We start from the raw sequence: 23,789 nt of genomic DNA, 5'->3' as shown, positions 1-23,789 counted from the left end.
CTTTCCTTCTGAACAAGTGTTACTGTTTTCTGCACAAAAGCGATTCTGCGAAGCAATGTGAACACTTCTGCTTCCCAGGCACAGAGAAGGTGCTATCAGGGAATTCTCTGCCTACCTTTCCCCAGTGCTCTGCAAGCTCTCCAGGACAACATAGAATCTGGGGCTCTGTGCTTTCTTTCCTTCTGAACAAGTGTTACTGTTTTCTGCACAAAAGCGATTCTGCGAAGCAATGTGAACACTTCTGCTTCCCAGGCACAGAGAAGGTGCTAGCAGGGAATTCTCTGCCTGCCTTTCCCCAGTGCTCTGCAAGCTCTCCAGGACAACATAGAATCTGGGGCTCTGTGCTTTCTTTCGTTCTGAACAACTGTTACTGTTTTCTGCACAAAAGCGATTCTTGCGAAGCAATGTGAACACTTCTGCTTCCCAGGCACAGAGAAGGTGCTAGCAGGGAATTCTCTGCCTGCCTTTCCCCAGTGCTCTGCAAGCTCTCCAGGACAACATAGAATATGGGGCTCTGTGCTTTCTTTCCTTCTGAACAAGTGTTACTGTTTTCTGCACAAAAGCGATTCTTGCGAAGCAATGTGAACACTTTTGCTTCCCAGGCACAGAGAAGGTGCTAGCAGGGAATTCTCTGCCTGCCTTTCCCCAGTGCTCTGCAAGCTCTCCAGGACAACATAGAATCTGGGGCTCTGTGCTTTCTTTCCTTCTGAACAAGTGTTACTGTTTTCTGCACAAAAGCGATTCTGCGAATCAATGTGAAACCTTTGCTTCCCAGGCACAGAGAAGGTGCTAGCAGGGAATTCTCTGCCTGCCTTTCCCCAGTGCTCTGCAAGCTCTCCAGGACAACAGCAAATCTGGGTCTCTGTGCTTTCTTTCCTTCTGAACAAGTGTTACTGTTTTCTGCACAAAAGCGATTCTTGCGAAGCAATGTGAACACTTCTGCTTCCCAGGCACAGAGAAGGTGCTAGCAGGGAATTCTCTGCCTGCCTTTCCCCAGTGCTCTGCAAGCTCTCCAGGACAACATAGAATCTGGGCCTCTGTGCTTTCTTTCCTTCTGAACAAGTGTTACTGTTTTCTGCACAAAAGCAATTCTGCGAAGCAATGTGAACAGGCACAGAGAAGGTGCTATCAGGGAATTCTCTGCCTGCCTTTCCCCAGTGCTCTGCAAGCTCTCCAGGACAACATAAAATCTGGGGCTCTGTGCTTTCTTTCCTTCTGAACAAGTGTTACTGTTTTCTGCACAAAAGCGATTCTGCGAAGCAATGTGAACACTTCTGCTTCCCAGGCACAGAGAAGGTGCTATCAGGGAATTCTCTGCCTGCCTTTCCCCAGTGCTCTGCAAGCTCTCCAGGACAACAGCAAATCTGGGGCTCTGTGCTTTCTTTCGTTCTGAACAAGTGTTACTGTTTTCTGCACAAAAGCGATTCTTGCGAAGCAATGTGAACACTTCTGCTTCCCAGGCACAGAGAAGGTGCTAGCAGGGAATTCTCTGCCTGCCTTTCCCCAGTGCTCTGCAAGCTCTCCAGGACAACAGCAAATCTGGGGCTCTGTGCTTTCTTTCCTTCTGAACAAGTGTTACTGTTTTCTGCACAAAAGCGATTCTTGCGAAGCAATGTGAACACTTCTGCTTCCCAGGCTCAGAGAAGGTGCTAGCAGGGAATTCTCTGCCTGCCTTTCCCCAGTGCTCTGCAAGCTCTCCAGGACAACATAAAATCTGGGGCTCTGTGCTTTCTTTCGTTCTGAACAAGTGTTACTGTTTTCTGCACAAAAGCGATTCTGCGAAGCAATGTGAACAGGCACAGAGAAGGTGTTAGCAGGGAATTCTCTGCCTGCCTTTCCCCAGTGCTCTGCAAGCTCTCCAGGACAACATAAAATCTGGGGCTCTGTGCTTTCTTTCCTTCTGAACAAGTGTTACTGTTTTCTGCACAAAAGCGATTCTTGCGAAGCAATGTGAACACTTCTGCTTCCCAGGCACAGAGAAGGTGCTAGCAGGGAATTCTCTGCCTGCCTTTCCCCAGTGCTCTGCAAGCTCTCCAGGACAACATAGAATCTGGGGCTCTGTGCTTTCTTTCCTTCTGAACAAGTGTTACTGTTTTCTGCACAAAAGCGATTCTGCGAAGCAATGTGAACACTTCTGCTTCCCAGGCACAGAGAAGGTGCTAGCAGGGAATTCTCTGCCTGCCTTTCCCCAGTGCTCTGCAAGCTCTCCAGGACAACATAAAATCTGGGGCTCTGTGCTTTCTTTCCTTCTGAACAAGTGTTACTGTTTTCTGCACAAAAGCGATTCTGCGAAGCAATGTGAACACTTCTGCTTCCCAGGCACAGAGAAGGTGCTAGCAGGGAATTCTCTGCCTACCTTTCCCCAGTGCTCTGCAAGCTCTCCAGGACAACATAGAATCTGGGGCTCTGTGCTTTCTTTCCTTCTGAACAAGTGTTACTGTTTTCTGCACAAAAGCGATTCTGCGAAGCAATGTGAACACTTTTGCTTCCCAGGCACAGAGAAGGTGCTAGCAGGGAATTCTCTGCCTGCCTTTCCCCAGTGCTCTGCAAGCTCTCCAGGACAACAGCAAATCTGGGGCTCTGTGCTTTCTTTCCTTCTGAACAAGTGTTACTGTTTTCTGCACAAAAGCGATTCTGCGAAGCAATGTGAACACTTCTGCTTCCCAGGCACAGAGAAGGTGCTATCAGGGAATTCTCTGCCTACCTTTCCCCAGTGCTCTGCAAGCTCTCCAGGACAACATAGAATCTGGGGCTCTGTGCTTTCTTTCCTTCTGAACAAGTGTTACTGTTTTCTGCACAAAAGCGATTCTGCGAAGCAATGTGAACACTTTTGTTTCCCAGGCACAGAGAAGGTGCTATCAGGGAATTCTCTGCCTGCCTTTCCCCAGTGCTCTGCAAGCTCTCCAGGACAACATAGAATCTGGGGCTCTGTGCTTTCTTTCGTTCTGAACAACTGTTACTGTTTTCTGCACAAAAGCGATTCTTGCGAAGCAATGTGAACACTTCTGCTTCCCAGGCACAGAGAAGGTGCTAGCAGGGAATTCTCTGCCTGCCTTTCCCCAGTGCTCTGCAAGCTCTCCAGGACAACATAGAATATGGGGCTCTGTGCTTTCTTTCCTTCTGAACAAGTGTTACTGTTTTCTGCACAAAAGCGATTCTTGCGAAGCAATGTGAACACTTTTGCTTCCCAGGCACAGAGAAGGTGCTAGCAGGGAATTCTCTGCCTGCCTTTCCCCAGTGCTCTGCAAGCTCTCCAGGACAACATAGAATCTGGGGCTCTGTGCTTTCTTTCCTTCTGAACAAGTGTTACTGTTTTCTGCACAAAAGCGATTCTGCGAATCAATGTGAAACCTTTGCTTCCCAGGCACAGAGAAGGTGCTAGCAGGGAATTCTCTGCCTGCCTTTCCCCAGTGCTCTGCAAGCTCTCCAGGACAACAGCAAATCTGGGTCTCTGTGCTTTCTTTCCTTCTGAACAAGTGTTACTGTTTTCTGCACAAAAGCGATTCTTGCGAAGCAATGTGAACACTTCTGCTTCCCAGGCACAGAGAAGGTGCTAGCAGGGAATTCTCTGCCTGCCTTTCCCCAGTGCTCTGCAAGCTCTCCAGGACAACATAGAATCTGGGCCTCTGTGCTTTCTTTCCTTCTGAACAAGTGTTACTGTTTTCTGCACAAAAGCAATTCTGCGAAGCAATGTGAACAGGCACAGAGAAGGTGCTATCAGGGAATTCTCTGCCTGCCTTTCCCCAGTGCTCTGCAAGCTCTCCAGGACAACATAAAATCTGGGGCTCTGTGCTTTCTTTCCTTCTGAACAAGTGTTACTGTTTTCTGCACAAAAGCGATTCTGCGAAGCAATGTGAACACTTCTGCTTCCCAGGCACAGAGAAGGTGCTATCAGGGAATTCTCTGCCTGCCTTTCCCCAGTGCTCTGCAAGCTCTCCAGGACAACAGCAAATCTGGGGCTCTGTGCTTTCTTTCGTTCTGAACAAGTGTTACTGTTTTCTGCACAAAAGCGATTCTTGCGAAGCAATGTGAACACTTCTGCTTCCCAGGCACAGAGAAGGTGCTAGCAGGGAATTCTCTGCCTGCCTTTCCCCAGTGCTCTGCAAGCTCTCCAGGACAACATAGAATCTGGGGCTCTGTGCTTTCTTTCCTTCTGAACAAGTGTTACTGTTTTCTGCACAAAAGCGATTCTTGCGAAGCAATGTGAACACTTCTGCTTCCCAGGCTCAGAGAAGGTGCTAGCAGGGAATTCTCTGCCTGCCTTTCCCCAGTGCTCTGCAAGCTCTCCAGGACAACATAAAATCTGGGGCTCTGTGCTTTCTTTCGTTCTGAACAAGTGTTACTGTTTTCTGCACAAAAGCGATTCTGCGAAGCAATGTGAACAGGCACAGAGAAGGTGTTAGCAGGGAATTCTCTGCCTGCCTTTCCCCAGTGCTCTGCAAGCTCTCCAGGACAACATAAAATCTGGGGCTCTGTGCTTTCTTTCCTTCTGAACAAGTGTTACTGTTTTCTGCACAAAAGCGATTCTTGCGAAGCAATGTGAACACTTCTGCTTCCCAGGCACAGAGAAGGTGCTAGCAGGGAATTCTCTGCCTGCCTTTCCCCAGTGCTCTGCAAGCTCTCCAGGACAACATAGAATCTGGGGCTCTGTGCTTTCTTTCCTTCTGAACAAGTGTTACTGTTTTCTGCACAAAAGCGATTCTGCGAAGCAATGTGAACACTTCTGCTTCCCAGGCACAGAGAAGGTGCTAGCAGGGAATTCTCTGCCTGCCTTTCCCCAGTGCTCTGCAAGCTCTCCAGGACAACATAAAATCTGGGGCTCTGTGCTTTCTTTCCTTCTGAACAAGTGTTACTGTTTTCTGCACAAAAGCGATTCTGCGAAGCAATGTGAACACTTCTGCTTCCCAGGCACAGAGAAGGTGCTAGCAGGGAATTCTCTGCCTACCTTTCCCCAGTGCTCTGCAAGCTCTCCAGGACAACATAGAATCTGGGGCTCTGTGCTTTCTTTCCTTCTGAACAAGTGTTACTGTTTTCTGCACAAAAGCGATTCTGCGAAGCAATGTGAACACTTTTGCTTCCCAGGCACAGAGAAGGTGCTAGCAGGGAATTCTCTGCCTGCCTTTCCCCAGTGCTCTGCAAGCTCTCCAGGACAACAGCAAATCTGGGGCTCTGTGCTTTCTTTCCTTCTGAACAAGTGTTACTGTTTTCTGCACAAAAGCGATTCTTGCGAAGCAATGTGAACACTTCTGCTTCCCAGGCACAGAGAAGGTGCTAGCAGGGAATTCTCTGCCTGCCTTTCCCCAGTGCTCTGCAAGCTCTCCAGGACAACATAAAATCTGGGGCTCTGTGCTTTCTTTCCTTCTGAACAAGTGTTAGTGTTTTCTGCACAAAAGCGATTCTGCGAAGCAATGTGAACAGGCACAGAGAAGGTGCTATCAGGGAATTCTCTGCCTGCCTTTCCCCAGTGCTCTGCAAGCTCTCCAGGACAACATAAAATCTGGGGCTCTGTGCTTTCTTTCCTTCTGAACAAGTGTTACTGTTTTCTGCACAAAAGCGATTCTTGCGAAGCAATGTGAACACTTCTGCTTCCCAGGCACAGAGAAGGTGCTAGCAGGGAATTCTCTGCCTGCCTTTCCCCAGTGCTCTGCAAGCTCTCCAAGACAACATAGAATCTGGGGCTCTGTGCTTTCTTTCCTTCTGAACAAGTGTTACTGTTTTCTGCACAAAAGCGATTCTGCAAAGCAATGTGAACAGGCACAGAGAAGGTGCTATCAGGGAATTCTCTGCCTGCCTTTCCCCAGTGCTCTGCAAGCTCTCCAGGACAACATAAAATCTGGGGCTCTGTGCTTTCTTTCCTTCTGAACAAGTGTTACTGTTTTCTGCACAAAAGCGATTCTGCAAAGCAATGTGAACAGGCACAGAGAAGGTGCTAGCAGGGAATTCTCTGCCTGCCTTTCCCCAGTGCTCTGCAAGCTCTCCAAGACAACATAGAATCTGGGGCTCTGTGCTTTCTTTCGTTCTGAACAAGTGTTACTGTTTTCTGCACAAAAGCGATTCTGCGAAGCAATGTGAACAGGCACAGAGAAGGTGCTATCAGGGAATTCTCTGCCTGCCTTTCCCCAGTGCTCTGCAAGCTCTCCAGGACAACATAAAATCTGGGGCTCTGTGCTTTCTTTCGTTCTGAACAACTGTTACTGTTTTCTGCACAAAAGCGATTCTTGCGAAGCAATGTGAACACTTCTGCTTCCCAGGCACAGAGAAGGTGCTAGCAGGGAATTCTCTGCCTGCCTTTCCCCAGTGCTCTGCAAGCTCTCCAGGACAACATAGAATCTGGGGCTCTGTGCTTTCTTTCCTTCTGAACAAGTGTTACTGTTTTCTGCACAAAAGTGATTCTTGCGAAGCAATGTGAACACTTTTGCTTCCCAGGCACAGAGAAGGTGCTAGCAAGGAATTCTCTGCCTGCCTTTCCCCAGTGCTCTGCAAGCTCTCCAGGACAACATAGAATCTGGGGCTCTGTGCTTTCTTTCGTTCTGAACAAGTGTTACTGTTTTCTGCACAAAAGCGATTCTTGCGAAGCAATGTGAACACTTCTGCTTCCCAGGCACAGAGAAGGTGCTAGCAGGGAATTCTCTGCCTGCCTATCCCCAGTGCTCTGCAAGCTCTCCAGGACAACATAGAATATGGGGCTCTGTGCTTTCTTTCCTTCTGAACAAGTGTTACTGTTTTCTGCACAAAAGTGATTCTTGCGAAGCAATGTGAACACTTCTGCTTCCCAGGCACAGAGAAGGTGCTAGCAGGGAATTCTCTGCCTGCCTTTCCCCAGTGCTCTGCAAGCTCTCCAGGACAACATAGAATCTGGGGCTCTGTGCTTTCTTTCCTTCTGAACAAGTGTTACTGTTTTCTGCACAAAAGCGATTCTGTGAAGCAATGTGAACACTTTTGCTTCCCAGGCACAGAGAAGGTGCTAGCAGGGAATTCTCTGCCTGCCTTTCCCCAGTGCTCTGCAAGCTCTCCAGGACAACATAAAATCTGGGGCTCTGTGCTTTCTTTCCTTCTGAACAAGTGTTACTGTTTTCTGCACAAAAGCGATTCTTGCGAAGCAATGTGAACACTTCTGCTTCCCAGGCACAGAGAAGGTGCTAGCAGGGAATTCTCTGCCTGCCTTTCCCCAGTGCTCTGCAAGCTCTCCAGGACAACATAGAATCTGGGGCGCTGTGCTTTCTTTCCTTCTGAACAAGTGTTAGTGTTTTCTGCACAAAAGCGATTCTGCGAAGCAATGTGAACAGGCACAGAGAAGGTGCTATCAGGGAATTCTCTGCCTGCCTTTCCCCAGTGCTCTGCAAGCTCTCCAGGACAACATAAAATCTGGGGCTCTGTGCTTTCTTTCCTTCTGAACAAGTGTTACTGTTTTCTGCACAAAAGCGATTCTTGCGAAGCAATGTGAACACTTCTGCTTCCCAGGCACAGAGAAGGTGCTAGCAGGGAATTCTCTGCCTGCCTTTCCCCAGTGCTCTGCAAGCTCTCCAAGACAACATAGAATCTGGGGCTCTGTGCTTTCTTTCCTTCTGAACAAGTGTTACTGTTTTCTGCACAAAAGCGATTCTGCGAAGCAATGTGAACAGGCACAGAGAAGGTGCTATCAGGGAATTCTCTGCCTGCCTTTCCCCAGTGATCTGCAAGCTCTCCAGGACAACATAAAATCTGGGGCTCTGTGCTTTCTTTCGTTCTGAACAAGTGTTACTGTTTCCTGGACAAAAGCGATTCTGCGAAACAATGTGAACAGGCACAGAGAAGGTGCTATCAGGGAATTCTCTGCCTGCCTTTCCCCAGTGCTCTGCAAGCTCTCCAGGACAACATAGAATCTGGGGCTCTGTGCTTTCTTTCGTTCTGAACAAGTGTTACTGTTTTCTGCACAAAAGCGATTCTGCGAAGCAATGTGAACACTTCTGCTTCCCAGGCACAGAGAAGGTGCTAGCAGGGAATTCTCTGCCTGCCTTTCCCCAGTGCTCTGCAAGCTCTCCAGGACAACATAGAATCTGGGGCTCTGTGCTTTCTTTCCTTCTGAACAAGTGTTACTGTTTTCTGCACAAAAGTGATTCTTGCGAAGCAATGTGAACACTTTTGCTTCCCAGGCACAGAGAAGGTGCTAGCAGGGAATTCTCTGCCTGCCTTTCCCCAGTGCTCTGCAAGCTCTCCAGGACAACAGCAAATCTGGGGCTCTGTGCTTTCTTTCCTTCTGAACAAGTGTTACTGTTTTCTGCACAAAAGCGATTCTTGCGAAGCAATGTGAACACTTCTGCTTCCCAGGCACAGAGAAGGTGCTAGCAGGGAATTCTCTGCCTGCCTTTCCCCAGTGCTCTGCAAGCTCTCCAGGACAACATAAAATCTGGGGCTCTGTGCTTTCTTTCCTTCTGAACAAGTGTTACTGTTTTCTGCACAAAAGCGATTCTGCGAAGCAATGTGAACAGGCACAGAGAAGGTGCTATCAGGGAATTCTCTGCCTGCCTTTCCCCAGTGCTCTGCAAGCTCTCCAGGACAACATAAAATCTGGGGCTCTGTGCTTTCTTTCCTTCTGAACAAGTGTTACTGTTTTCTGCACAAAAGCGATTCTTGCGAAGCAATGTGAACACTTCTGCTTCCCAGGCACAGAGAAGGTGCTAGCAGGGAATTCTCTGCCTGCCTTTCCCCAGTGCTCTGCAAGCTCTCCAAGACAACATAGAATCTGGGGCTCTGTGCTTTCTTTCCTTCTGAACAAGTGTTACTGTTTTCTGCACAAAAGCGATTCTGCGAAGCAATGTGAACAGGCACAGAGAAGGTGCTATCAGGGAATTCTCTGCCTGCCTTTCCCCAGTGCTCTGCAAGCTCTCCAGGACAACATAAAATCTGGGGCTCTGTGCTTTCTTTCGTTCTGAACAAGTGTTACTGTTTCCTGCACAAAAGCGATTCTGCGAAGCAATGTGAACAGGCACAGAGAAGGTGCTATCAGGGAATTCTCTGCCTGCCTTTCCCCAGTGCTCTGCAAGCTCTCCAGGACAACATAAAAACTGGGGCTCTGTGCTTTCTTTCGTTCTGAACAACTGTTACTGTTTTCTGCACAAAAGCGATTCTTGCGAAGCAATGTGAACACTTCTGCTTCCCAGGCACAGAGAAGGTGCTAGCAACGAATTCTCTGCCTGCCTTTCCCCAGTGCTCTGCAAGCTCTCCAGGACAACATAGAATCTGGGGCTCTGTGCTTTCTTTCGTTCTGAACAAGTGTTAGTGTTTTCTGCACAAAAGCGATTCTGCGAAGCAATATGAACAGGCACAGAGAAGGTGCTATCAGGGAATTCTCTGCCTGCCTTTCCCCAGTGCTCTGCAAGCTCTCCAGGACAACATAGAATCTGGGGCGCTGTGCTTTCTTTCCTTCTGAACAAGTGTTACTGTTTTCTGCACAAAAGCGATTCTGCGAAGCAATGTGAACAGGCACAGAGAAGGTGCTAGCAGGGAATTCTCTGCCTGCCTTTCCCCAGTGCTCTGCAAGCTCTCCAGGACAACATAAAATCTGGGGCTCTGTGCTTTCTTTCCTTCTGAACAAGTGTTACTGTTTTCTGCACAAAAGCGATTCTGCGAAGCAATGTGAACACTTCTGCTTCCCAGGCACAGAGAAGGTGCTATCAGGGAATTCTCTGCCTGCCTTTCCCCAGTGCTCTGCAAGCTCTCCAGGACAACATAGAATCTGGGGCTCTGTGCTTTCTTTCCTTCTGAACAAGTGTTACTGTTTTCTGCACAAAAGCGATTCTGCGAAGCAATGTGAACAGGCACAGAGAAGGTGCTATCAGGGAATTCTCTGCCTGCCTTTCCCCAGTGCTCTGCAAGCTCTCCAGGACAACATAGAATCTGGGGCTCTGTGCTTTCTTTCCTTCTGAACAAGTGTTACTGTTTTCTGCACAAAAGTGATTCTGCGAAGTAATGTGAACAGGCACAGAGAAGGTGCTATCAGGGAATTCTGTGCCTGCCTTTCCCCAGTGCTCTGCAAGCTCTCCAGGACAACAGCAAATCTGGGGCTCTGTGCTTTCTTTCCTTCTGAACAAGTGTTACTGTTTTCTGCACAAAAGCGATTCTTGCGAAGCAATGTGAACACTTCTGCTTCCCAGGCACAGAGAAGGTGCTAGCAGGGAATTCTCTGCCTGCCTTTCCCCAGTGCTCTGCAAGCTCTCCAGGACAACATAAAATCTGGGGCTCTGTGCTTTCTTTCCTTCTGAACAAGTGTTACTGTTTTCTGCACAAAAGTGATTCTTGCGAAGCAATGTGAACACTTTTGCTTCCCAGGCACAGAGAAGGTGCTAGCAGGGAATTCTCTGCCTGCCTTTCCCCAGTGCTCTGCAAGCTCTCCAGGACAACAGCAAATCTGGGGCTCTGTGCTTTCTTTCCTTCTGAACAAGTGTTACTGTTTTCTGCACAAAAGCGATTCTTGCGAAGCAATGTGAACACTTCTGCTTCCCAGGCACAGAGAAGGTGCTAGCAGGGAATTCTCTGCCTGCCTTTCCCCAGTGCTCTGCAAGCTCTCCAGGACAACATAAAATCTGGGGCTCTGTGCTTTCTTTCCTTCTGAACAAGTGTTACTGTTTTCTGCACAAAAGCGATTCTGCGAAGCAATGTGAACAGGCACAGAGAAGGTGCTATCAGGGAATTCTCTGCCTGCCTTTCCCCAGTGCTCTGCAAGCTCTCCAGGACAACATAAAATCTGGGGCTCTGTGCTTTCTTTCCTTCTGAACAAGTGTTACTGTTTTCTGCACAAAAGCGATTCTTGCGAAGCAATGTGAACACTTCTGCTTCCCAGGCACAGAGAAGGTGCTAGCAGGGAATTCTCTGCCTGCCTTTCCCCAGTGCTCTGCAAGCTCTCCAAGACAACATAGAATCTGGGGCTCTGTGCTTTCTTTCCTTCTGAACAAGTGTTACTGTTTTCTGCACAAAAGCGATTCTGCGAAGCAATGTGAACAGGCACAGAGAAGGTGCTATCAGGGAATTCTCTGCCTGCCTTTCCCCAGTGCTCTGCAAGCTCTCCAGGACAACATAAAATCTGGGGCTCTGTGCTTTCTTTCGTTCTGAACAAGTGTTACTGTTTCCTGCACAAAAGCGATTCTGCGAAGCAATGTGAACAGGCACAGAGAAGGTGCTATCAGGGAATTCTCTGCCTGCCTTTCCCCAGTGCTCTGCAAGCTCTCCAGGACAACATAAAAACTGGGGCTCTGTGCTTTCTTTCGTTCTGAACAACTGTTACTGTTTTCTGCACAAAAGCGATTCTTGCGAAGCAATGTGAACACTTCTGCTTCCCAGGCACAGAGAAGGTGCTAGCAACGAATTCTCTGCCTGCCTTTCCCCAGTGCTCTGCAAGCTCTCCAGGACAACATAGAATCTGGGGCTCTGTGCTTTCTTTCGTTCTGAACAAGTGTTAGTGTTTTCTGCACAAAAGCGATTCTGCGAAGCAATATGAACAGGCACAGAGAAGGTGCTATCAGGGAATTCTCTGCCTGCCTTTCCCCAGTGCTCTGCAAGCTCTCCAGGACAACATAGAATCTGGGGCTCTGTGCTTTCTTTCCTTCTGAACAAGTGTTACTGTTTTCTGCACAAAAGCGATTCTGCGAAGCAATGTGAACAGGCACAGAGAAGGTGCTAGCAGGGAATTCTCTGCCTGCCTTTCCCCAGTGCTCTGCAAGCTCTCCAGGACAACATAAAATCTGGGGCTCTGTGCTTTCTTTCCTTCTGAACAAGTGTTACTGTTTTCTGCACAAAAGCGATTCTGCGAAGCAATGTGAACACTTCTGCTTCCCAGGCACAGAGAAGGTGCTATCAGGGAATTCTCTGCCTGCCTTTCCCCAGTGCTCTGCAAGCTCTCCAGGACAACATAGAATCTGGGGCTCTGTGCTTTCTTTCCTTCTGAACAAGTGTTACTGTTTTCTGCACAAAAGCGATTCTGCGAAGCAATGTGAACAGGCACAGAGAAGGTGCTATCAGGGAATTCTCTGCCTGCCTTTCCCCAGTGCTCTGCAAGCTCTCCAGGACAACATAGAATCTGGGGCTCTGTGCTTTCTTTCCTTCTGAACAAGTGTTACTGTTTTCTGCACAAAAGTGATTCTGCGAAGTAATGTGAACAGGCACAGAGAAGGTGCTATCAGGGAATTCTGTGCCTGCCTTTCCCCAGTGCTCTGCAAGCTCTCCAGGACAACAGCAAATCTGGGGCTCTGTGCTTTCTTTCCTTCTGAACAAGTGTTACTGTTTTCTGCACAAAAGCGATTCTTGCGAAGCAATGTGAACACTTCTGCTTCCCAGGCACAGAGAAGGTGCTAGCAGGGAATTCTCTGCCTGCCTTTCCCCAGTGCTCTGCAAGCTCTCCAGGACAACATAAAATCTGGGGCTCTGTGCTTTCTTTCCTTCTGAACAAGTGTTACTGTTTTCTGCACAAAAGCGATTCTGCGAAGCAATGAGAACACTTCTGCTTCCCAGGCACAGAGAAGGTGCTAGCAGGGAATTCTCTGCCTGCCTTTCCCCAGTGCTCTGCAAGCTCTCCAGGACAACATAGAATCTGGGGCTCTGTGCTTTCTTTCGTTCTGAACAACTGTTACTGTTTTCTGCACAAAAGCGATTCTTGCGAAGCAATGTGAACACTTCTGCTTCCCAGGCACAGAGAAGGTGCTAGCAGGGAATTCTCTGCCTGCCTTTCCCCAGTGCTCTGCAAGCTCTCCAGGACAACATAGAATCTGGGGCGCTGTGCTTTCTTTCCTTCTGAACAAGTGTTACTGTTTTCTGCACAAAAGTGATTCTGCGAAGCAATGTGAACACTTCTGCTTCCCAGGCACAGAGAAGGTGCTAGCAGGGAATTCTCTGCCTGCCTTTCCCCAGTGCTCTGCAAGCTCTCCAGGACAACAGCAAATCTGGGGCTCTGTGCTTTCTTTCCTTCTGAACAAGTGTTACTGTTTTCTGCACAAAAGCGATTCTGCGAAGCAATGTGAACACTTCTGCTTCCCAGGCACAGAGAAGGTGCTAGCAGGGAATTCTCTGCCTGCCTTTCCCCAGTGCTCTGCAAGCTCTCCAGGACAACATAGAATCTGGGGCTCTGTGCTTTCTTTCCTTCTGAACAAGTGTTACTGTTTTCTGCACAAAAGCGATTCTGTGAAGCAATGTGAACACTTTTGCTTCCCAGGCACAGAGAAGGTGCTAGCAGGGAATTCTCTGCCTGCCTTTCCCCAGTGCTCTGCAAGCTCTCCAGGACAACATAGAATCTGGGGCTCTGTGCTTTATTTTGTTCTGAACAAATGTTACTGTTTTCTGCACAAAAGCGATTCTTGCGAAGCAATGTGAACACTTCTGCTTCCCAGGCACAGAGAAGGTGCTAGCAGGGAATTCTCTGCCTGCCTTTCCCCAGTGCTCTGCAAGCTCTCCAGGACAACATAGAATCTGGGGCGCTGTGCTTTCTTTCCTTCTGAACAAGTGTTACTGTTTTCTGCACAAAAGCGATTCTGCGAAGCAATGTGAACAGGCACAGAGAAGGTGCTATCAGGGAATTCTATGCCTGCCTTTCCCCAGTGCTCTGCAAGCTCTCCAGGACAACATAAAATCTGGGGCTCTGTGCTTTCTTTCCTTCTGAACAAGTGTTACTGTTTTCTGCACAAAAGCGATTCTGCGAAACAATGTGAACAGGCACAGAGAAGGTGCTAGCAGGGAATTCTCTGCCTGCCTTTCCCCAGTGCTCTGCAAGCTCTCCAGGACAACATAAAATCTGGGGCTCTGTGCTTTCTTTCGTTCTGAACAACTGTTACTGTTTTCTGCACAAAAGCGATTCTTGCGAAGCAATGTGAACACTTCTGCTTCCCAGGCACAGAGAAGGTGCTAGCAGGGAATTCTCTGCCTGCCTTTCCCCAGTGCTCTGCAAGCTCTCCAGGACAACATAGAATCTGGGGCTCTGTGCTTTCTTTCCTTCTGAACAAGTGTTACTGTTTTCTGCACAAAAGCGATTCTGTGAAGCAATGTGAACACTTTTGCTTCCCAGGCACAGAGAAGGTGCTAGCAGGGAATTCTCTGCCTGCCTTTCCCCAGTGCTCTGCAAGCTCTCCAGGACAACATAAAATCTGGGGCTCTGTGCTTTCTTTCCTTCTGAACAAGTGTTACTGTTTTCTGCACAAAAGCGATTCTGCGAAGCAATGTGAACACTTCTGCTTCCCAGGCACAGAGAAGGTGCTATCAGGGAATTCTCTGCCTACCTTTCCCCAGTGCTCTGCAAGCTCTCCAGGACAACATAGAATCTGGGGCTCTGTGCTTTCTTTCCTTCTGAACAAGTGTTACTGTTTTCTGCACAAAAGCGATTCTGCGAAGCAATGTGAACAGGCACAGAGAAGGTGCTATCAGGGAATTCTCTGCCTGCCTTTCCCCAGTGCTCTGCAAGCTCTCCAGGACAACATAGAATCTGGGGCTCTGTGCTTTCTTTCCTTCTGAACAAGTGTTACTGTTTTCTGCACAAAAGCGATTCTGCGAAGCAATGTGAACACTTCTGCTTCCCAGGCACAGAGAAGGTGCTAGCAGGGAATTCTCTGCCTGCCTTTCCCCAGTGCTCTGCAAGCTCTCCAGGACAACATAGAATCTGGGGCTCTGTGCTTTCTTTCCTTCTGAACAAGTGTTACTGTTTTCTGCACAAAAGCGATTCTGCGAAGCAATGTGAACACTTTTGCTTCCCAGGCACAGAGAAGGTGCTATCAGGGAATTCTGTGCCTGCCTTTCCCCAGTGCTCTGCAAGCTCTCCAGGACAACATAAAATCTGGGGCTCTGTGCTTTCTTTCCTTCTGAACAAGTGTTACTGTTTTCTGCACAAAAACGATTCTGCGAAGCAATGTGAACACTTCCGATTCCCAGGCACAGAGAAGGTGCTAGCAGGGAATTCTCTGCCTACCTTTCCCCAGTGCTCTGCAAGCTCTCCAGGACAACATAGAATCTGGGGCTCTGTGCTTTCTTTCCTTCTGAACAAGTGTTACTGTTTTCTGCACAAAAGCGATTCTGCGAAGCAATGTGAACAGGCACAGAGAAGGTGCTATCAGGGAATTCTCTGCCTGCCTTTCCCCAGTGCTCTGCAAGCTCTCCAGGACAACATAGAATCTGGGGCTCTGTGCTTTCTTTCCTTCTGAACAAGTGTTACTGTTTTCTGCACAAAAGCGATTCTGCGAAGCAATGTGAACAGGCACAGAGAAGGTGCTATCAGGGAATTCTCTGCCTGCCTTTCCCCAGTGCTCTGCAAGCTCTCCAGGACAACATAGAATCTGGGGCTCTGTGCTTTCTTTCCTTCTGAACAAGTGTTACTGTTTTCTGCACAAAAGCGATTCTGCGAAGCAATGTGAACAGGCACAGAGAAGGTGCTATCAGGGAATTCTCTGCCTGCCTTTCCCCAGTGCTCTGCAAGCTCTCCAGGACAACATAGAATCTGGGGCTCTGTGCTTTCTTTCCTTCTGAACAAGTGTTACTGTTTTCTGCACAAAAGCGATTCTGCGAAGCAATGTGAACACTTCTGCTTCCCAGGCACAGAGAAGGTGCTAGCAAGGAATTCTCTGCCTGCCTTTCCCCAGTGCTCTGCAAGCTCTCCAGGACAACATAAAATCTGGGGCTCTGTGCTTTCTTTCCTTCTGAACAAGTGTTACTGTTTTCTGCACAAAAGCGATTCTGCGAAGCAATGTGAACACTTCTGCTTCCCAGGCACAGAGAAGGTGCTAGCAGGGAATTCTCTGCCTGCCTTTCCCCAGTGCTCTGCAAGCTCTCCAGGACAACATAGAATCTGGGGCTCTGTGCTTTCTTTCGTTCTGAACAACTGTTACTGTTTTCTGCACAAAAGCGATTCTTGCGAAGCAATGTGAACACTTCTGCTTCCCAGGCACAGAGAAGGTGCTAGCAGGGAATTCTCTGCCTGCCTTTCCCCAGTGCTCTGCAAGCTCTCCAGGACAACATAGAATCTGGGGCGCTGTGCTTTCTTTCCTTCTGAACAAGTGTTACTGTTTTCTGCACAAAAGCGATTCTGCGAAGCAATGTGAACACTTCTGCTTCCCAGGCACAGAGAAGGTGCTAGCAGGGAATTCTCTGCCTGCCTTTCCCCAGTGCTCTGCAAGCTCTCCAGGACAACATAAAATCTGGGGCTCTGTGCTTTCTTTCCTTCTGAACAAGTGTTACTGTTTTCTGCACAAAAACGATTCTGCGAAGCAATGTGAACACTTCTGCTTCCCAGGCACAGAGAAGGTGCTAGCAGGGAATTCTCTGCCTACCTTTCCCCAGTGCTCTGCAAGCTCTCCAGGACAACATAGAATCTGGGGCTCTGTGCTTTCTTTCGTTCTGAACAAGTGTTACTGTTTTCTGCACAAAAGCGATTCTGCGAAGCAATGTGAACAGGCACAGAGAAGGTGCTATCAGGGAATTCTGTGCCTGCCTTTCCCCAGTGCTCTGCAAGCTCTCCAGGACAACATAAAATCTGGGGCTCTGTGCTTTCTTTCCTTCTGAACAAGTGTTACTGTTTTCTGCACAAAAGCGATTCTGCGAAACAATGTGAACAGGCACAGAGAAGGTGCTATCAGGGAATTCTCTGCCTGCCTTTCCCCAGTGCTCTGCAAGCTCTCCAGGACAACATAGAATCTGGGGCTCTGTGCTTTCTTTCGTTCTGAACAAGTGTTACTGTTTTCTGCACAAAAGCGATTCTGCGAAGCAATGTGAACAGGCACAGAGAAGGTGCTATCAGGGAATTCTCTGCCTGCCTTTCCCCAGTGCTCTGCAAGCTCTCCAGGACAACATAGAATCTGGGGCCCTGTGCTTTCTTTCCTTCTGAACAAGTGTTACTGTTTTCTGCACAAAAGCGATTCTGCGAAGCAATGTGAACACTTCTGCTTCCCAGGCACAGAGAAGGTGCTAGCAAGGAATTCTCTGCCTGCCTTTCCCCAGTGCTCTGCAAGCTCTCCAGGACAACATAGAATCTGGGGCTCTGTGCTTTCTTTCCTTCTGAACAAGTGTTACTGTTTTCTGCACAAAAGCGATTCTTGCGAAGCAATGTGAACACTTCTGCTTCCCAGGCACAGAGAAGGTGCTAGCAGGGAATTCTCTGCCTGCCTTTCCCCAGTGCTCTGCAAGCTCTCCAGGACAACATAGAATCTGGGGCTCTGTGCTTTCTTTCCTTCTGAACAAGTGTTACTGTTTTCTGCACAAAAGCGATTCTGCGAAGCAATGTGAACACTTCTGCTTCCCAGGCACAGAGAAGGTGCTAGCAGGGAATTCTCTGCCTGCCTTTCCCCAGTGCTCTGCAAGCTCTCCAGGACAACATAAAATCTGGGGCTCTGTGCTTTCTTTCCTTCTGAACAAGTGTTACTGTTTTCTGCACAAAAGCGATTCTGCGAAGCAATGTGAACACTTCTGCTTCCCAGGCACAGAGAAGGTGCTAGCAGGGAATTCTCTGCCTACCTTTCCCCAGTGCTCTGCAAGCTCTCCAGGACAACATAGAATCTGGGGCTCTGTGCTTTCTTTCGTTCTGAACAAGTGTTACTGTTTTCTGCACAAAAGCGATTCTGCGAAGCAATGTGAACAGGCACAGAGAAGGTGCTATCAGGGAATTCTCTGCCTGCCTTTCCCCAGTGCTCTGCAAGCTCTCCAGGTCAACATAGAATCTGGGGCTCTGTGCTTTCTTTCCTTCTGAACAAGTGTTACTGTTTTCTGCACAAAAGCGATTCTTGCGAAGCAATGTGAAACCTTTGCTTCCCAGGCACAGAGAAGGTGCTAGCAGGGAATTCTCTGCCTGCCTTTCCCCAGTGCTCTGCAAGCTCTCCAGGACAACATAGAATCTGGGGCTCTGTGCTTTCTTTCCTTCTGAACAAGTGTTACTGTTTTCTGCACAAAAGCGATTCTTGCGAAGCAATGTGAACACTTCTGCTTCCCAGGCACAGAGAAGGTGCTAGCAAGGAATTCTCTGCCTGCCTTTCCCCAGTGCTCTGCAAGCTCTCCAGGACAACAGCAAATCTGGGGCTCTGTGCTTTCTTTCGTTCTGAACAAGTGTTACTGTTTTCTGCACAAAAGCGATTCTTGCGAAGCAATGTGAACACTTCTGCTTCCCAGGCACAGAGAAGGTGCTAGCAGGGAATTCTCTGCCTGCCTTTCCCCAGTGCTCTGCAAGCTCTCCAGGACAACATAAAATCTGGGGCTCTGTGCTTTCTTTCGTTCTGAACAACTGTTACTGTTTTCTGCACAAAAGCGATTCTTGCGAAGCAATGTGAACACTTCTGCTTCCCAGGCACAGAGAAGGTGCTAGCAGGGAATTCTCTGCCTGCCTTTCCCCAGTGCTCTGCAAGCTCTCCAGGACAACATAGAATCTGGGGCGCTGTGCTTTCTTTCCTTCTGAACAAGTGTTACTGTTTTCTGCACAAAAGCGATTCTGCGAAGCAATGTGAACACTTCTGCTTCCCAGGCACAGAGAAGGTGCTAGCAGGGAATTCTCTGCCTGCCTTTGCCCAGTGCTCTGCAAGCTCTCCAGGACAACATAGAATCTGGGGCTCTGTGCTTTCTTTCCTTCTGAACAAGTGTTACTGTTTTCTGCACAAAAGCGATTCTGTGAAGCAATGTGAACACTTTTGCTTCCCAGGCACAGAGAAGGTGCTAGCAGGGAATTCTCTGCCTGCCTTTCCCCAGTGCTCTGCAAGCTCTCCAGGACAACATAGAATCTGGGGCTCTGTGCTTTCTTTTGTTCTGAACAACTGTTACTGTTTTCTGCACAAAAGCGATTCTTGCGAAGCAATGTGAACACTTCTGCTTCCCAGGCACAGAGAAGGTGCTAGCAGGGAATTCTCTGCCTGCCTTTCCCCAGTGCTCTGCAAGCTCTCCAGGACAACATAGAATCTGGGGCGCTGTGCTTTCTTTCCTTCTGAACAAGTGTTACTGTTTTCTGCACAAAAGCGATTCTGCGAAGCAATGTGAACAGGCACAGAGAAGGTGCTATCAGGGAATTCTCTGCCTGCCTTTCCCCAGTGCTCTGCAAGCTCTCCAGGACAACATAAAATCTGGGGCTCTGTGCTTTCTTTCCTTCTGAACAAGTGTTACTGTTTTCTGCACAAAAGCGATTCTGCGGAACAACGTGAACAGGCACAGAGAAGGTGCTATCAGGGAATTCTCTGCCTGCCTTTCCCCAGTGCTCTGCAAGCTCTCCAGGACAACATAAAATCTGGGGCTCTGTGCTTTCTTTCGTTCTGAACAACTGTTACTGTTTTCTGCACAAAAGCGATTCTTGCGAAGCAATGTGAACACTTCTGCTTCCCAGGCACAGAGAAGGTGCTAGCAGGGAATTCTCTGCCTACCTTTCCCCAGTGCTCCTCAAGCTCTCCAGGACAACATAGAATCTGGGGCTCTGTGCTTTCTTTCGTTCTGAACAAGTGTTACTGTTTTCTGCACAAAAGCGATTCTGCGAAGCAATGTGAACAGGCACAGAGAAGGTGCTATCAGGGAATTCTCTGCCTGCCTTTCCCCAGTGCTCTGCAAGCTCTCCAGGACAACAGCAAATCTGGGGCTCTGTGCTTTCTTTCCTTCTGAACAAGTGTTACTGTTTTCTGCACAAAAGCGATTCTTGCGAAGCAATGTGAACACTTCTGCTTCCCAGGCACAGAGAAGGTGCTAGCAGGGAATTCTCTGCCTGCCTTTCCCCAGTGCTCTGCAAGCTCTCCAGGACAACATAGAATCTGGGGCTCTGTGCTTTCTTTCGTTCTGAACAACTGTTACTGTTTTCTGCACAAAAGCGATTCTTGCGAAGCAATGTGAACACTTCTGCTTCCCAGGCACAGAGAAGGTGCTATCAGGGAATTCTCTGCCTGCCTTTCCCCAGTGCTCTGCAAGCTCTCCAGGACAACATAGAATCTGGGGCGCTGTGCTTTCTTTCCTTCTGAACAAGTGTTACTGTTTTCTGCACAAAAGCGATTCTGCGAAGCAATGTGAACACTTCTGCTTCCCAGGCACAGAGAAGGTGCTAGCAGGGAATTCTCTGCCTGCCTTTCCCCAGTGCTCTGCAAGCTCTCCAGGACAACATAAAATCTGGGGCTCTGTGCTTTCTTTCCTTCTGAACAAGTGTTAGTGTTTTCTGCACAAAAGCGATTCTGCGAAGCAATGTGAACACTTCTGCTTCCCAGGCACAGAGAAGGTGCTAGCAGGGAATTCTCTGCCTACCTTTCCCCAGTGCTCTGCAAGCTCTCCAGGACAACATAGAATCTGGGGCTCTGTGCTTTCTTTCGTTCTGAACAAGTGTTACTGTTTTCTGCACAAAAGCGATTCTGCGAAGCAATGTGAACAGGCACAGAGAAGGTGCTATCAGGGAATTCTCTGCCTGCCTTTCCCCAGTGCTCTGCAAGCTCTCCAGGACAACATAAAATCTGGGGCTCTGTGCTTTCTTTCCTTCTGAACAAGTGTTACTGTTTTCTGCACAAAAGCGATTCTTGCGAAGCAATGTGAACACTTCTGCTTCCCAGGCACAGAGAAGGTGCTAGCAGGGAATTCTCTGCCTGCCTTTCCCCAGTGCTCTGCAAGCTCTCCAGGACAACATAAAATCTGGGGCTCTGTGCTTTCTTTCCTTCTGAACAAGTGTTACTGTTTTCTGCACAAAAGCGATTCTGCGAAGCAATGTGAACAGGCACAGAGAAGGTGCTAGCAGGGAATTCTCTGCCTGCCTTTCCCCAGTGCTCTGCAAGCTCTCCAAGACAACATAGAATCTGGGGCTCTGTGCTTTCTTTCCTTCTGAACAAGTGTTACTGTTTTCTGCACAAAAGCGATTCTGCGAAGCAATGTGAACAGGCACAGAGAAGGTGCTATCAGGGAATTCTCTGCCTGCCTTTCCCCAGTGCTCTGCAAGCTCTCCAGGACAACATAGAATCTGGGGCTCTGTGCTTTCTTTCGTTCTGAACAAGTGTTACTGTTTTCTGCACAAAAGCGATTCTGCGAAACAACGTGAACAGGCACAGAGAAGGTGCTATCAGGGAAATCTCTGCCTGCCTTTCCCCAGTGCTCTGCAAGCTCTCCAGGACAACATAAAAACTGGGGCTCTGTGCTTTCTTTCCTTCTGAACAAGTGTTACTGTTTTCTGCACAAAAGCGATTCTGCGAAGCAATGTGAACAGGCACAGAGAAGGTGCTATCAGGGAATTCTCTGCCTGCCTTTCCCCAGTGCTCTGCAAGCTCTCCAAGACAACAGCAAATCTGGGGCTCTGTGCTTTCTTTCGTTCTGAACAAGTGTTACTGTTTTCTGCACAAAAGCGATTCTGCGAAGCAATGTGAACAGGCACAGAGAAGGTGCTATCAGGGAATTCTCTGCCTGCCTTTCCCCAGTGCTCTGCAAGCTCTCCAGGACAACATAGAATCTGGGGCTCTGTGCTTTCTTTCGTTCTGAACAAGTGTTACTGTTTTCTGCACAAAAGCGATTCTGCGAAGCAATGTGAACAGGCACAGAGAAGGTGCTAGCAGGGAATTCTCTGCCTGCCTTTCCCCAGTGCTCTGCAAGCTCTCCAGGACAACATAGAATCTGGGGCCCTGTGCTTTCTTTCCTTCTGAACAAGTGTTACTGTTTTCTGCACAAAAGCGATTCTGCGAAGCAATGTGAACACTTCTGCTTCCCAGGCACAGAGAAGGTGCTAGCAAGGAATTCTCTGCCTGCCTTTCCCCAGTGCTCTGCAAGCTCTCCAGGACAACATAGAATCTGGGGCTCTGTGCTTTCTTTCCTTCTGAACAAGTGTTACTGTTTTCTGCACAAAAGCGATTCTTGCGAAGCAATGTGAACACTTCTGCTTCCCAGGCACAGAGAAGGTGCTAGCAGGGAATTCTCTGCCTGCCTTTCCCCAGTGCTCTGCAAGCTCTCCAGGACAACATAGAATCTGGGGCTCTGTGCTTTCTTTCCTTCTGAACAAGTGTTACTGTTTTCTGCACAAAAGCGATTCTGCGAAGCAATGTGAACACTTCTGCTTCCCAGGCACAGAGAAGGTGCTAGCAGGGAATTCTCTGCCTGCCTTTCCCCAGTGCTCTGCAAGCTCTCCAGGACAACATAAAATCTGGGGCTCTGTGCTTTCTTTCCTTCTGAACAAGTGTTACTGTTTTCTGCACAAAAGCGATTCTGCGAAGCAATGTGAACACTTCTGCTTCCCAGGCACAGAGAAGGTGCTAGCAGGGAATTCTCTGCCTACCTTTCCCCAGTGCTCTGCAAGCTCTCCAGGACAACATAGAATCTGGGGCTCTGTGCTTTCTTTCGTTCTGAACAAGTGTTACTGTTTTCTGCACAAAAGCGATTCTGCGAAGCAATGTGAACAGGCACAGAGAAGGTGCTATCAGGGAATTCTCTGCCTGCCTTTCCCCAGTGCTCTGCAAGCTCTCCAGGTCAACATAGAATCTGGGGCTCTGTGCTTTCTTTCCTTCTGAACAAGTGTTACTGTTTTCTGCACAAAAGCGATTCTTGCGAAGCAATGTGAACACTTCTGCTTCCCAGGCACAGAGAAGGTGCTAGCAGGGAATTCTCTGCCTGCCTTTCCCCAGTGCTCTGCAAGCTCTCCAGGACAACATAGAATCTGGGGCTCTGTGCTTTCTTTCCTTCTGAACAAGTGTTACTGTTTTCTGCACAAAAGCGATTCTTGCGAAGCAATGTGAACACTTCTGCTTCCCAGGCACAGAGAAGGTGCTAGCAAGGAATTCTCTGCCTGCCTTTCCCCAGTGCTCTGCAAGCTCTCCAGGACAACAGCAAATCTGGGGCTCTGTGCTTTCTTTCGTTCTGAACAAGTGTTACTGTTTTCTGCACAAAAGCGATTCTTGCGAAGCAATGTGAACACTTCTGCTTCCCAGGCACAGAGAAGGTGCTAGCAGGGAATTCTCTGCCTGCCTTTCCCCAGTGCTCTGCAAGCTCTCCAGGACAACATAAAATCTGGGGCTCTGTGCTTTCTTTCGTTCTGAACAACTGTTACTGTTTTCTGCACAAAAGCGATTCTTGCGAAGCAATGTGAACACTTCTGCTTCCCAGGCACAGAGAAGGTGCTATCAGGGAATTCTCTGCCTGCCTTTCCCCAGTGCTCTGCAAGCTCTCCAGGACAACATAGAATCTGGGGCTCTGTGCTTTCTTTCCTTCTGAACAAGTGTTACTGTTTTCTGCACAAAAGCGATTCTGCGAAGCAATGTGAACACTTCTGCTTCCCAGGCACAGAGAAGGTGCTAGCAGGGAATTCTCTGCCTGCCTTTCCCCAGTGCTCTGCAAGCTCTCCAGGACAACATAGAATCTGGGGCTCTGTGCTTTCTTTCCTTCTGAACAAGTGTTACTGTTTTCTGCACAAAAGCGATTCTGTGAAGCAATGTGAACACTTTTGCTTCCCAGGCACAGAGAAGGTGCTAGCAGGGAATTCTCTGCCTGCCTTTCCCCAGTGCTCTGCAAGCTCTCCAGGACAACATAGAATCTGGGGCTCTGTGCTTTCTTTTGTTCTGAACAACTGTTACTGTTTTCTGCACAAAAGCGATTCTTGCGAAGCAATGTGAACACTTCTGCTTCCCAGGCACAGAGAAGGTGCTAGCAGGGAATTCTCTGCCTGCCTTTCCCCAGTGCTCTGCAAGCTCTCCAGGACAACATAGAATCTGGGGCGCTGTGCTTTCTTTCCTTCTGAACAAGTGTTACTGTTTTCTGCACAAAAGCGATTCTGCGAAGCAATGTGAACAGGCACAGAGAAGGTGCTATCAGGGAATTCTCTGCCTGCCTTTCCCCAGTGCTCTGCAAGCTCTCCAGGACAACATAAAATCTGGGGCTCT

This window comes from Strix aluco, chromosome 19, assembly GCF_031877795.1.
Source record: "Strix aluco isolate bStrAlu1 chromosome 19, bStrAlu1.hap1, whole genome shotgun sequence".
Taxonomy (NCBI): Eukaryota; Metazoa; Chordata; class Aves; order Strigiformes; family Strigidae; genus Strix; species Strix aluco.
Note: the sequence above shows the minus strand (reverse complement) of the source record.